At 37.3% G+C, this 14,119-nt stretch overlaps 1 protein-coding gene across 6 annotated transcripts in view; it reads right to left on the bottom strand.

Annotated features, from left to right (window-relative positions):
- The window catches only part of SGMS2 (sphingomyelin synthase 2), a 90,859-nt gene that overhangs the window by 43,638 nt on the left and 33,102 nt on the right, over window positions 1–14,119 (bottom strand). The window contains exon 1 of one of the 6 annotated variants that reach the window (XM_054726778.1): window positions 2,227–2,247. The exons of the other annotated variants lie outside the window; for them this stretch is intronic. The gene's annotated coding sequence lies outside the window, so the exon portion shown is untranslated. Of the gene's footprint in view, window positions 1–2,226; window positions 2,248–14,119 lie in introns of those variants that run through there. 6 annotated transcript variants of the gene reach the window in all.

A 14,119-nucleotide genomic window follows, 5' to 3' on the forward strand; every position in this document is an offset into this window, starting at 1 on the left:
GTTGATTTTTTTTGTCTAGAAGATCTATCCAGTGTTGTTAGTGGAGTGGTGAAGTCCCCTACTATGATTGCATTATTGTTCATCTCTCCTTTAAAGTCCTCCAGAAGTTTTTTTTATATATTTGGATGCTCCTGTATTAGGTGCGTATATGTTTACCAGAATTATATCCACTTATTGTATCGATCCCTTTAGTATTATGAAGTAACCTTCATTGTCTCTTGTTATGGCCTTCACTGTGAAGTCTATTTTATCAGATATGAGTATTGCTACCCCAGCTTTTTTTTTTTTCATTTCCATATGCCTGGAAAAATTTTTTCTATCCCTTCATTTTCATTCTATGTGACTCATTTCTTCTGAGGTAAGTTTCTTGTAGACATAATATTTATGGGTCATGTTTTCTTATTCCTTCAACTACTCTATGCCTTTTAATTGGACTATTTAATCCATTTACATTTAAGGTTATTATTTATAGGTACTTATTTGTTGCCATTCTTAGTCTTTATACCTGTGTTCTTCTCTTTCCATTTCTTCAAAGAGATAGAGAAAGATATAAACAAGTGGAAGAAACTACTGTGTCCATAGATTGGTAGAAATCAACATCATTAAAATGTCTATAACTCTCCAAAGCCATCTATACATTCAATGCAATCCCAATGTCATAGTTCACCGATCTAGAACAAACACTCCAAAAATTTATATGGAACCAAAAAAGATACCGAATAGCTGCAGCAATCTTGAGAAAGAAGAACAAAGTTGGAGGGATCATAATACCACATATCAAGTTATACTACAAAACAACTGCATCAAAACAGCCTGGTACTGGCACAAGAACAGGTATATAGATCAATGGAAGAGAACAGAAACCCCAGAAGTTAACACAAGCCATTATGTTCAATTAATGTTGACAAAGACAAGAGCATACAATGGAGTCAAGACATTCTCCTTCAATAAATGATGTTGGGAAAACTGGATAGGTACATGCAAAAAAATTAAACTAGACCACCAATTTACATCATACACACAAGGATAAACTCAAAATGGATAAAAAGACCTAAATATAAGTCATGAAACCATAAACATCTTAGAAGAAACCATACGCAGTAAAATCTCAGACATCTCTCATAGCAATATGTTTACTGATACATCTCCTAGGGCAGAGGAAACTAAGGAGAAAATAAGCAAATGGGACTACATCAAAATAACAAGCTTATGCAGAGCAAAAGAAACAATCAACAAAGTGAAAAGAGAGCCCACTGCATGGGAGAACATATTGGCCAATGATACATCCGAGAAGAGGTTTTTTTTCCAAAATATAAAAGGTACTCAAACAATTTAACAAAAGAAAGATAAACAATCCAATTTAAAAATGGGCAAAAGACCTAAAGTGCATATACAGAAGGCCGAGAGACATATGAAAAAATGTTCTAAGTCACTAATCATTCAAGAGATGCAAATTAAAATGACAATGAGGTATCATCTTGTACCTGTCAGAATGGCTATCATCAAAAATTCAACAAAAGACAAGCGTTGGTGCGGATGTGGAAAAAAGGGTGGGAATGCAGACTGGTGCAGCCACTGTGGGAAACAGTATGGAGTTTCCTCAAAAAATTAAAAATGGAACTCCCATTTGACCCAATAGTCCCACTTCTAGGAATATATCCTAAGAAATCTGAAACATCAAACAGAAAGAATATATGCACCCCTATGCTCATAGCTGCACAATTTGCCATAGCTAAGGTTTGGAAACAGTCTAAGTGCCCATCAGCAGATGAATGGATTAAAAAAACTGTGGTACATCTACACAATGGAATACTACATGGTGGCAAAAAAGAAGGAATTCTTACCATTTGCAACAGCATGGATGGATCTGGAGAGCATTATGCTAAGTGAAATAAGCCAGTCAGAAAGGTAAGTATAATATGATCTCACTCATATGTGAAAGCTACTGAACAAAATAAACTGATGAACAAAATAGATCCAGAGACACAGAACCATGAACAGACTGATGAATCTCAGAGGGAAGGTATGGGTGATTGATTATCAGGGAACTTATATGCAGAGGCCATGGACACAGACAATAGTGTGGCAAAGACTTGGGAGAGATGCTGCAGGAAGATGGGGTAAAAGGGGAAAAAATAACAACAACAACAACAACAACAACAAAACCCAAAGAGGACATCTGTAATACTTTCAACAATAAAGATACATTTTTAAAAAAGAACCAACCTTGGAGACCAGTAGATCTGCACAGCCAGAGTGCCCCTGCCACTTCCTCTGGACACACAGTAAAAACGTTCTGAGCCACCTGGGAACACCTGGCATTTCCTTTATAGCTGTGACTCCCAGTCTGAGTCAGCTCACCTCCCCCAGCTTTTCCATTTATGTTCACTTTCAGATATGGGCGGGGGTGGAGGGTTGGGGGGGGTGGGTGGAAGAATGCTCAAGAGAAATAGAACAAGACCAGGGTATGTTTGACCTGAGGGGTGGGCGAAGGGCCTCGCCCTTTCCCTGTGTTGTGATAAGAAGTCCATTACAGTGACGTGTCTCAGGAAGACCACGTGGACATGTCTCCAGGCCCCATCTTGCTTCAACTAGAAGAGCTCTACTTTGCTTTCTATTTTTACCCAAAATCTCAGCTGAAATCTGGGTTCCATGGCCAAAAAGTTTAAAAACAAATGTCAATGCAAGGCCCTGAAGCGGAAGTTAACAGACCACCATCCTTATCTACACTGAGTGGTCAGATCACTGTGATCTCTGAACGCATAATAATCTGGCCACTCAGTAAATATATATATATCAGAGGCCTGGTGCATGAATTCGAGCATGGGTGGGGTCCGGCCAGCCTGGCCAGGGGGAGGGAACATGGGTGGTTGGCTGGCCTGCCTGCTGGTCGAACTCCTGGTCGAGGGGACAATTTGCATATTAGCCTTTTATTATATAGGATATAGACTGAGTGGCCAGATTATTATGCGTTCAGAGATCATAATAATCTGGCCACTCAGTGTATATTTGGCCACAGAGAAGCCATGACTAACCCTGGGTTTAGCAACCTCAGGTTCCAGTTTCCTCACTAATACAACCCTGTTATAAGATGGCTTTCTAATACATTTTGTCATATTCAAATATATATAGGGTAGGGCCAAGTAGGTTTACAGTTGTGAGTATGTGAAACACAGAGTTTATTCTTATTATTAATTAGTGTGTTATTTTCCATATGAACAACTGTAAACCTACATGTGTGCCACCCCACCCTGTACATGCATATAACTCTATAAAAAGAAAGCAAAGATATGTTAGTGATCGCACCAAAGACAGTTAAAGAAAGCAAATAAAAGTCCCATTTCTCACAGAAAGAAAGGAAGTAGGGTGAGGTATCTTATTGATGAGAGCACTACAACCATCAAAAGTTCTAGGTATTTCCTCTTAGTGCTCAAAACACTACCATGTGATTGGTCCTAGGATGTGAGAAATCGATTCCCTCAAAGATTTAAAAATTGGGGGTATTTTAATTTAGCTTGATGTAGATAACTGATGGGCAACAGCTCCATATGGGTCTATTAAGACACAGGCTCTTACCCTGACTTTATCACTTGATGAAAATTAGAGCAATCTGTATATCGTATTGTGCGCCCACTACCCAAAGTCAAACCTTCTTCCATCATCACGTATTTATCATAGAATTGCACACTTGAAACCTATATAATCTTATTAACCATTGTCACCCCAATAAATTTAATTTTTTTTAAAAAGGGGAAAAAAATAAAACAATCTCCTTTGACCTCAGTTTCTTCTGCCTTTCCCACAATTCTCAAATAAGGGACTATGTTAAATGATTGTTCACTTGCATATTACAATAAGAAAACATCGTTTATCTTATATCTTTATTTCTCATGGTCAGAAATCACGTTGTGGAATAGGCCACATGAAAAGGGAAATAAATTCATGGGAGAATCATCCATTAGGTTCCATTCACTATTTAGGCATCTGAATGGAGTACACTATTACATGGAATCTGATGCAGAACCTCCTGTCCCACCAGGACTGAGCCAATTAAATAACATATTAATGAATAGCTTCTGATCTCAGGCTTAAAAAAATAGATTAAAAAAAATAAGGTGGAAGGTGAAAGGTCATATCTCCTAGAATAAGAGATAGCTAATTAGATGCAAGGTAACTGACAGAAAGTTACTGGGTGAGCTCAGAGGTCAACACCGAAGACTATAAAAGAATAAAGTATTATGTTTTATTATACCAATTGACCATTATATGAATGCAGGTTCAAAATTAGATAATAATATGATACAGATTAGTTTAAACACAAGCTATATTTAAAATACTTGACGTTTAAAAAGGTCTTTTCTGAAATATTTAAAATTGAAAAAACATTTCCCAAATGATCTGAAATTTTATATCTTGATTTAGAGTTAATCTATTCTGCTAGCATTAATGTTTCAAGACAGACAATTACACTATCAAACAAGACTAGACGTCTCTGGTAATGGATCAGCAATCCTACATTTAAATTTATTTTTTTTCTGGGTAACAGGCTATTCCAAGTTTAATCCCAGACATGACACATACTCCTGAGCTATATAACTTCTGAAAAGCAGCTGGTCATATGTTAGAACTTTGAGGCATTATTTATGGTTTCTTCCGTTTTTGAATAGAAGTTGTCTGTTCATTATGATTAATACAGCTTTACATCAAGTACAATAAAGATTTCCAATGAAAGACTGAGAATCTAAATTAATGGAAAAACTCCAGGTTCTCTATAAAACAAGCCAAAGTTGAAAGCATTTCTCCTAAAGTGACATTCTAAACTCATAGAAAGTTATTCAAGGTATAAGACTGCATACACAGCACGGATTCTACCTTCAATGTCAAATTCAGTGGAGCACTATGTATTGTGGCTTCAAGGAATGTCAGAAAATTTTAAGAGTTCAACAAGTTTTTTTTCTTACTTTTTACAGAGATCCAAAAGTTAACCTTAAGTCATTATTTTGGCAATAAAGAAATCTCGATAGTTATTGAATAAAATGGTATCATGTACTTATTTTTTACCACTGACCAGGGCTTTTAATAATTTTGAAATTAACTGTAGTACACAATGCTGAAAACCTTTGGAGAGGTTTCTTAAATGATGCTATAATTATAACTTCTATAATTACAGTTCTAATTCAAAGTCATAAAAGAATAGACAAATTGTTTAAAAGTTCTTACCTGTCTTTGGGTTTTCCTTCATTCCCTCTCAATTCTGCCCCCACCACTTAGGGAGTTACCTAGTGCCTTTTGAATTTCCCTGGAGGATATGAGGCCACTGCCCCAAGGCTTCTGATAAGAGACTGGTCTTCCCAAATACTAACGTTAATACGCACACTCACTTTATGGGGTAGGTACCCTTATCAGCACCATTTGAGGTATGAGGAAGTGAAACTTAGAAATTCAAGTCCAGCATTCAAATTCTTAGCTACTATGCTATGATTGATTTTCCAAGATTTTGGTCTACTTTACAATTAGAAATGTACTAATTTTTTTTCTACTAAGAGCAATGAATTTCTCTTCCCCATGAGTCCTTCTGGGGAGAGATTCCAGCCTGCCCCCCTCCAATCTTCCTCCCCACAGTTACCAAGCAGGTTACAGTCTCAGTTTGCCCTTCCTTCCAAATATTAGCCAGCCCCACCTTCTCACACATGGTTACCAGTTCTGGCTCATCTGATGCCTTCAGTGGCTGAGAGAATGTTTATCCCACTTTCCAGTGACTTATAAGAGGGGCATTTCCTGGAAATAGTGCAGGTGGACATTTCACCGTAATGAGATGTTTAGTGTCTGAATCAGTCCTGTTGCCTAGAAACCTCTTTGTGTTTGGCAGGAGGAAGATGACTAAGGCACAGGTACAGTCAGACATAAAGCGGATATTTATTAAGCATGACCTGCTCCCAGCCCTTGACAGTTGATTTCATGCTTAACCTTGACACTGTCCCTTCCCATATCACTCACTGTTAAGAGAGGCTCCTTCATTTCTTTTCAAGACAGGGAAATCCAAAAGGCACTAGAGCTGAAATATATGCTACATTATTGTACTTACTGAATTCTGAAGGAAAGCTTTAAGACAAAAGATCGTTACTTGACTTACATATGAAGAGAACTAAAGTTATGTGGTGTCATAGAAGTAACCTGCTTGTAAAACTCGGTTCTCTCTCATAAATTCAGTTAATATAATACATTCTCAAACAGCAGTGAGTCACTACTTTTGACCTCACAGTCAAGAAAGAACATTTTCAGGCAACTAGAGGCTGACTCATTTGGCAGGCCACATTCAGGCCAGAAAAACTATACACATACCTGTCTCTCTCTCTCTCTTTTATATTTGAGGGTGGTAAATAACAAGAAGTAATTGATGACCACATCTAAGTAGCTTCAGAATGGAGCGGTTTCGCAATCAAATACCACCATATATACACTGAGTGGCCAGATTATTATGATCTCTGAATACATAATAATCTGACCACTCAGTGTATATCCTATATAATAAAAGGCTAATATGCAAACTGTCCCCTCGACCAGGAATTCGACAAGCAGGCAAGCTGGCCAACTGCCCATGTCCCCTACCCCTGGCCAGGCTGGCCGGACCCCACCCATGCACGAATTCATGCACCGGGCCTCATATATATATATATATATGTATATGAATATATACACACACACACACACACACACACACACATATACATATACCTTGAATGGGTGGGGTCCGGCCATATATATATATGTGTGTGTGTGTGTGTGTGTGTATATATATATGGATATATATATACACACACACATATATATACATACATACTATATATACATACACATACATACACTGAGTGGCCAGATTATTATGCATTCAGAGATCATAATAATCTGGCCACTCAGTGTATAAACATATTGCAGCTGGCCAAAGGTCATTTCACCAACTTTTACTTTCAAACTTAAGTTAGCACGCACACCTAAGTCACTCTAGAAGCCAAAAAAATCTAAAATAAAGCACTCTAGAATTAAAAAAAAAGAAGGCTTGCATTCCATATAAATTCTCCACCAGTTATTGCTATTCCCCTAACATTTTGGGGCTCCACTATTTTTCTTAGTCATTTCTATGCATTAAATATTCAAAGGAGGAAAAGTGGTTTAAACAAAAGAGAGCACATACACACATATCGATACTGGAGTTTTCTCTTTGTCCTCCTTTTCACCCATGCCTGCTGAAGGCAAAAAAGTAAGAACTAAGGGTGTGCCTAAATGTTATCTTATCTTAGTGGGAAGTCCTACATCCTAAATTTATGTAATACTTATAGACTGAAGGATACAAAGTAATTTAGAAAATTTTTTTCTTCCCCTCATGAAACACTATCCATCCTAACACAAGGGTTCCAGTATGCCTGTATTAAACACTACTAAAAGTCTAATAGATGAACACTTCCAGTCAAGATGGTGGGGTAGGTCAAGGCCATACTCACCTCTTCCCATCACCACATCAAAATTACAACTAAACTATGGAATAACCATCAGAGAATCGCCTGAAGTCTAACAGAAGTCCTATAACTAAGGATACTAGATGTACCGGTTAATAATGCGGATTTTTTTCAATAGATGGAGTTACACATTTGTTGACATATATGCGATTTGATATGTATGCAATTTTGTTGTATTGACAACAAGCTTCAAATTTTCATGTCAAATTTGCTAAAGGTGTTAACATCATAGATATTTTTACGCTAAAAAATGTCAAATTTCGTGCCAAAAAAAGAGCATTTGCAGGAAGTTTTAATTCATTACTTTATTTTGAAGAAAAAGTTATCATATACTTCGGTAACCTTATGGTGAACATGTTCCATTTCAAGATACTTGTGAATGCTGGTTTAAATGCTTTAAAAGTGATGATTTCCATGTGAAAGACAAAGAACGTCCAGTTCAACCAAAAGTTTGAAGACGAACAATTATAAGCATTATTGGATAAAGATGTGTGTAGAACTCAAAAACAACTTGCAGGAAGATTAAACGTTGCTCAGCAAACAATTTATGATCATTTACAAGCAATGGGAAAGATTTTAAAGGAAGGAAAATGGGTGCCACATCAACTGAACAAAAGACAAATGGAAAACCGAAAAGTCATCAGTAAAATGTAGCTTCAATGGCCTGAAAGAAAGTCTTTTTTGCATCGAATTGTGACTAGCAATGAAAAGTGGATTTATTTTGAGAATCCCAAATGCACAAAATCATGGGTTGATCCAGGTCAACCCTCAACATCGACTGCAAGGCCAAATCGCTTTGGAAAGAAGACAATGCTCTGCGTTTGGTGGGATCAGGAAGGTGTGGTGTATTATGAGCTTCTAAAACCAAGTGAAACCGTTAATAATGATCGCTATCGACAACAAATAATCAATTTGAACCACGCTTTGATGGTGAAATGACCAGAATGTGCCAAAGACACGTCAAAGTAATTCTGCTTCATGATGACACACCATCACACACTTCAAAACCAGTTAAAGACACGTTAAAAGATCTTGCCTGGGAAGTATTAAACCACCTGCTGTATTCACCAGACCTTGCTCCTTCAGATTACCACTTTTTCTGATCGATGCCACACGCACTGTCTGAGCAGCACTTCAAAACATACGAAGAAGTGGAAAATTGGGTCTCTGAATGGTTTGCCTCAAAACAAGAAAAGTTCTATTGGGACGGTATCCACAAATTACCAAAAGATGAGGGAAATGTGTAGCTAGTGATGGACATTACTTTGAATAAAGCACTTTTGATGTTTCTCTTGAAATTATCGTGTTTTCTTTGATTACAAAATCCACATTATTAACCAATACACCCCTAGTATATAAAAGAAGCAGCATGGAGATTTGTAGGAGGGGCACTGGTAGGATGGGCGAAGACATAGAACAAGCTAGTCTCACACCAGCGTGTGGTGGTTAAAAATCAGGAGGGGGGCTGCAGAGGTCCTCCTCAAAGGAGCAAGGACTCCCAGGCCCATACCAGGCTCTTCAGCCCAGGGTTTCAGTGCCAGGAAGAGAAGTCCCCAACGGAGATTGTGGTTTAGTGAGACAAAGGACTGATGGAGTCCCAGGCATTCACTGAGAGACTCACTCCCTCTGAGCTCCAGCACTGGGACAGCAGCTTGAAAGGCTCCAGGGACAAATGAAAAGGAGCTGAATTGTCTGGCATCAGGGCAAAGGCTGGAGGGGCAGCTTTCTCCCAGACAGAAGTGCTGGCACAGGCCATTGTTCCTTTGCTCAGCCCTCTCCCCACTGAGTCAGCAGGCAACATATCTGAGTCTCCATCAACCTGGCTAATACTGTTCACCCCACCCTGATGATTCCATGAGATCCCAGCCCCATCCAACTTGTGGGCCTACCCAAAGTTTTTCCAGTGGTTTTTCCATAACAATTAGGAAATATAAAAAAAAAAAACTAATCAGGAATGAAGAATATAATAATTGAAATGAAGAACACATAATTGAAATGAAGAACACAATAGCAGAATAGCTGAATCAGAGGATCAAATCAGCAATTTGGAAGATAAGGAAGCAGAAAACACCCAATACGAACAACAAAAAGAATCCAAAAAAAATAAGGATAGCTTAAGGAACCTCAGGGACAACTTCAAGTGAACCAACATTTGCATCATAGAGTTGCAGGAAGAAGACACAGAGCAAGAAATTGAAAACCTATCTGAAAAAATAATGATGGAAAATTACCTAAGCTGGTGGAGGAAATAGACATACAGGTCCAGAGAATCCCAACTGAGAGGAATCCAGAGAGGCCCACATCAAGACACATCATAATTAAAAAGCCAAAAGTTAAAGAAAAAGATAGAATCTTAAAAACAGCAAGAGAAAAGCAGTTAGTTACCTACTAGAAAGCTCCCATAAGACTGTCAGCTGATTTTTCAACAGAAACTTTGCAGGTGAGAAAGGATTGGCAAAAAATACTAAAAGTGATGAAAAGCAAGGACCTAAAACCAAGATTACTCTACCCAGCAAAGCTATCATTTAGAATCAAAGGATAGAACAAGTCTTCCTAGACAAGAAAAAGCTGAAGAAGTTCATCACCACCAAACGAATATTAAATGAAATGTTAAAGGGTCTTCTTTAAGAAGAAGAAAAGAAAAAGATAAAAAGTATGAATAATAAAATGGCAATAAACACATATCTATCAACAATTACTTTAAATAGATTAAATGCTCCAATCAAAAGACACACCATAACTGAATGGATAACAAAATAAGAGCCTTATTACATACTAGAGGCCTGATGCACGAAATTTGTGCAAGAGTAGGCCTTCCTTCCCCCAGCTGCTGGCACTGGCTTCCCTCTGGCACCCAGGACCCGGGCTTCCCTCGCAGCCCCAGCTTCGCCTGGAAGGTCATCTGGAAGGACATCTGGAAGGATGTCTGGTCTAATTAGCATATTATGCTTTTATTATTATACTAGTAGATGCTGTCCACAAGAGACTCATTTCAGATCGAAAGACACATGACTGAAATTAAAGGGATGGAAAAAAATATTTTATGAAAATGGAAACAAAGCAAAAAATCTGGAATAGCAATATTTATACCAGACAAAATAGACTTTAAAACAAAGGCTATAACAAGAGACAAGGAAGGACCCAGCAATTCTACTTCTGGGCATTTATCTGAAGAAACTCAAAACACTAAATCAAAAAGACATATGCAGCCATATATTCATTGCAACATTATTTACAATAGCCAAGATATGGAAGCAACGTAAGTATCCATCAATAGATGAATGGATAAAGAAAAACTGGTACATATATATAAGATGGAATATGACTTAGCCTTAAAAAAGAATGAAATCTTGTCATCTGCAACAACATGAATGGACCTAGAGCATATTATGCTAAGTGAAATAAGTCAAAGACATATAACATATGATTTTACTTATATGTGGAATCTAAGAAACAATAAATGAATGAACAAAATTGAAACAGACTCACAGATGCAGAGAACAAACTGATGGTTGCCGGATAGCATGGGGGTTGGGAGGATGGGTGAAAAAGGGGAAGGAATTAAGAGGTACAATTGGTAGTTACAAAACAGTCATGGGGATGTTAAGTACAACATAGGGAAAATAGTCAATGATATTGATAACAATGTTCATTAGAGTCAGACGGGTACTAGATTTACCAGGGTGATCAATTTGTAAGTTATGTAAATGTCTAATCCCTATGTTGTACACCTGAAACTAATAAAATATTATATGGCAAATGCAATTGAAAAAATAAAAATTATTTTTTTATTTATTTTGTTGTTGTTAATCTTCACCATGACTGGGGGTGGGGAGTGAACTGGCAACCCAGGTACATGCCCTTGACCAGGAAACGAACCCGTGACCCTTTGGTGTTCAAGCTAATGCTCTAACCACTGAGCATGAGGACTAAAATTATTTTTTAAAATCTAATAGATTATATAATTTTACTTTGACAGCTATAAAAAGGATATGTATATAAGTTTACCTAGCAAAGATTTTTATCTTCAACTAATATGTTAAAACTTTATTGTCTTCAAAATGTTTTCTTTTTGAAAGGCATGTCATAGGGGGGAAAATATTTCCATGTCTATAAAAATCCTGAAATCTAGCCCTAGCCAGCTTGGCTCAGTGGATAGAGCATCGGCCTGGGAACTGAAGGGTCGCAGGTTCGATTCCGGTCAAGGGCATATGCCTGGGTTGTGGGCTCAATCCCCAGTAGGCGGCGTGCAAGAGGCAGCCAATCAATGATTCTCTCTCATCATTGATGCTTCTATCTCTTTCTCCCTATCCCTTCCTCTCTGAAATCAATAAAAATTAAAAAATGAAAAAAATCCTGAAATCCACAAAATTCTATAATAGCTTTAAGAAAGGGTATTCTGATTGTTTAGAACTATCTTATTGTTGGTTACCATTAGTATTGGCAAGTAATATGGGGCTCAATTGTTCTCCAAAATATTTTAAAGTCTTTCACCATGTCTAAAGATGGTTCTCCCAATTTGGGGCTCATGGCTGAATAAGTGGATCTGCTTCGTTCAATCCTGTGAAATGTTTGGGCTTGTGCATGTAACTGGGGATAGAAAACTTTGTTTTTCAGATTTTCAAAATAGAGTTTAATCTTGGGCAATGAAACTACCAGCAGAAAGCTTAGTTATTAAGTTCATGAATCTGTTGCTGAATACCTGCGTAATGCAAGTGTCAGTAACAAAAGAATATTTGTTCCCACGCTCTATTAAAGCTTTATGACAATTATATAGGAGTAAAGCCTTCTCTGTGGTAGCCAGCAGTTTCCTGCATTCCTGTACTCTGAGAGCTAAATTACCAGGAATTCTGTCTCATCTTTTGAAACCTTATTTAACCTTCATTTCAATATCTGAACATCTGCTATGGCCAGGTGAACCAGACAGACCTTGTCCCTGCCTTCTCAGAGCTTGAAGTCTAGTTGGGGAAATAGTTGTAACACAAGGAAAAACCTGTAAGCATGAAGAACCAGTGCTCTGGGCCACAATGAACATTTTAAACCACCTAAATAGAAATGCTTCTCTTTAGATGCCATCTAATTTCTTTAGGGAACGCAGCTTAAATGAATAAATCTTTATGTTTAACACATTTGTCAGTTTTCTATTTGAGTATTTACAAATTTTAAATGAGGTGTTAACACACAATTATACAAAATAAAACTGTTTCAAAATCTTTGGGCCTTATGTCATATATATACATATATATATATATGTATGTATGTGTGTGTGTGTGTGTGTGTATATATATATATGTATATATATATATATATGTATATATATATGTATATATATGTGTATATATATATATATGTGTGTGTGTGTGTATGTCTATATATATATATATATATATATATATATATATATATATAAAAGGCTAATAAACTAAGTGTCTGTCTGGGTAATAACATCACGTAGCAATGCCCAGATATCTCTCCCTAGCGACTAGCCTCCTTGCAGTTTCTTCAGCCCAGGAACACGACTTGCTTTATAGCCAGGTGGAAACATCTCATACTTTAACCAAATGTCTGTGAAGTATTTTTCCCTGCCTCATCTCATTTGATCCTCACAGAAGTCCTGGAGTAGACAGAGACTCGGTGGAATCCTATTTTCTTTTCATTAGCCAGAAAATGGAGATTTAGAAAGTTTAGAAACTTGACCCGACTGAAAAGAAGTAAGAAATGGTGGACCTTGAAAATGACTTCAGGTTTTCTCACTGTGCAGAATATAGTCAAACACTGTTGCAGTTAAATATATTACCCTTTGTTCTCACTGCGTGATCTACAATAATAATCTGCTTCATGTTGATATTTACTGCCATGTTACTGACAATTACCTGAAAGAGAAGTTGGGGTGCTTCACTGGGCTGGAAAAAGTTTAGCTAAGTCAGAAAGCGGGTCTAATTAAGCAAGTTTATTCTATATCTATAAAAGGCTAAGTTGATTTGCGCATGCGTGATACATATAAAGCTCTCACTAGTGCCAATCGCAAGTGTGTGTTTCGATCTGTCATTGTTGGTCGTGAACTTGGTTGACACTTCTATTATAGAGAAAGGGCTAACAGCAATATTAAAATATTTCTTCTAATTAATTTCCTTTCAATGTGCACGAATCTGTGCACTGGGCCACTAGTTTATACAGAAAGATCTGCTGTCCTGAGTGAAGTTTCTAGGGTTATTTATTTGCAGATAAATTTTAGAAACAGAGCAGAATTAGAAATCAGACTGCCTAACTAAAACCCTGTGGCTACAAATCCAAAGGAATGTGAGTAAATGCATTTATCCAATCATCAGATTATAGAAAATCAAAGCAAGAAACTTTTAAGCCTGAATATGAACATTGGGAGGATCAAAGGACCCGTTGTGGACTTGGCACTAAACATAAAACCCTTTACTACCCAGCAGCCTTCTTGTTGCCTCCATTTGTAGATGTAAATGTGAAATCACTGCTCAGAAACCTGAGGCATTACACATTTTATAACAGAACACAGACTGCAAGTCAAGATATAATGCCAAAGGTCAGTTAACTGCATGCTTAAATTTTTTGTGTCACTCACCACTAACACTGCA

The sequence above is a fragment of the Eptesicus fuscus genome, chromosome 2 (assembly GCF_027574615.1).
Source record: "Eptesicus fuscus isolate TK198812 chromosome 2, DD_ASM_mEF_20220401, whole genome shotgun sequence".
Lineage (NCBI taxonomy): Eukaryota > Metazoa > Chordata > Mammalia > Chiroptera > Vespertilionidae > Eptesicus > Eptesicus fuscus.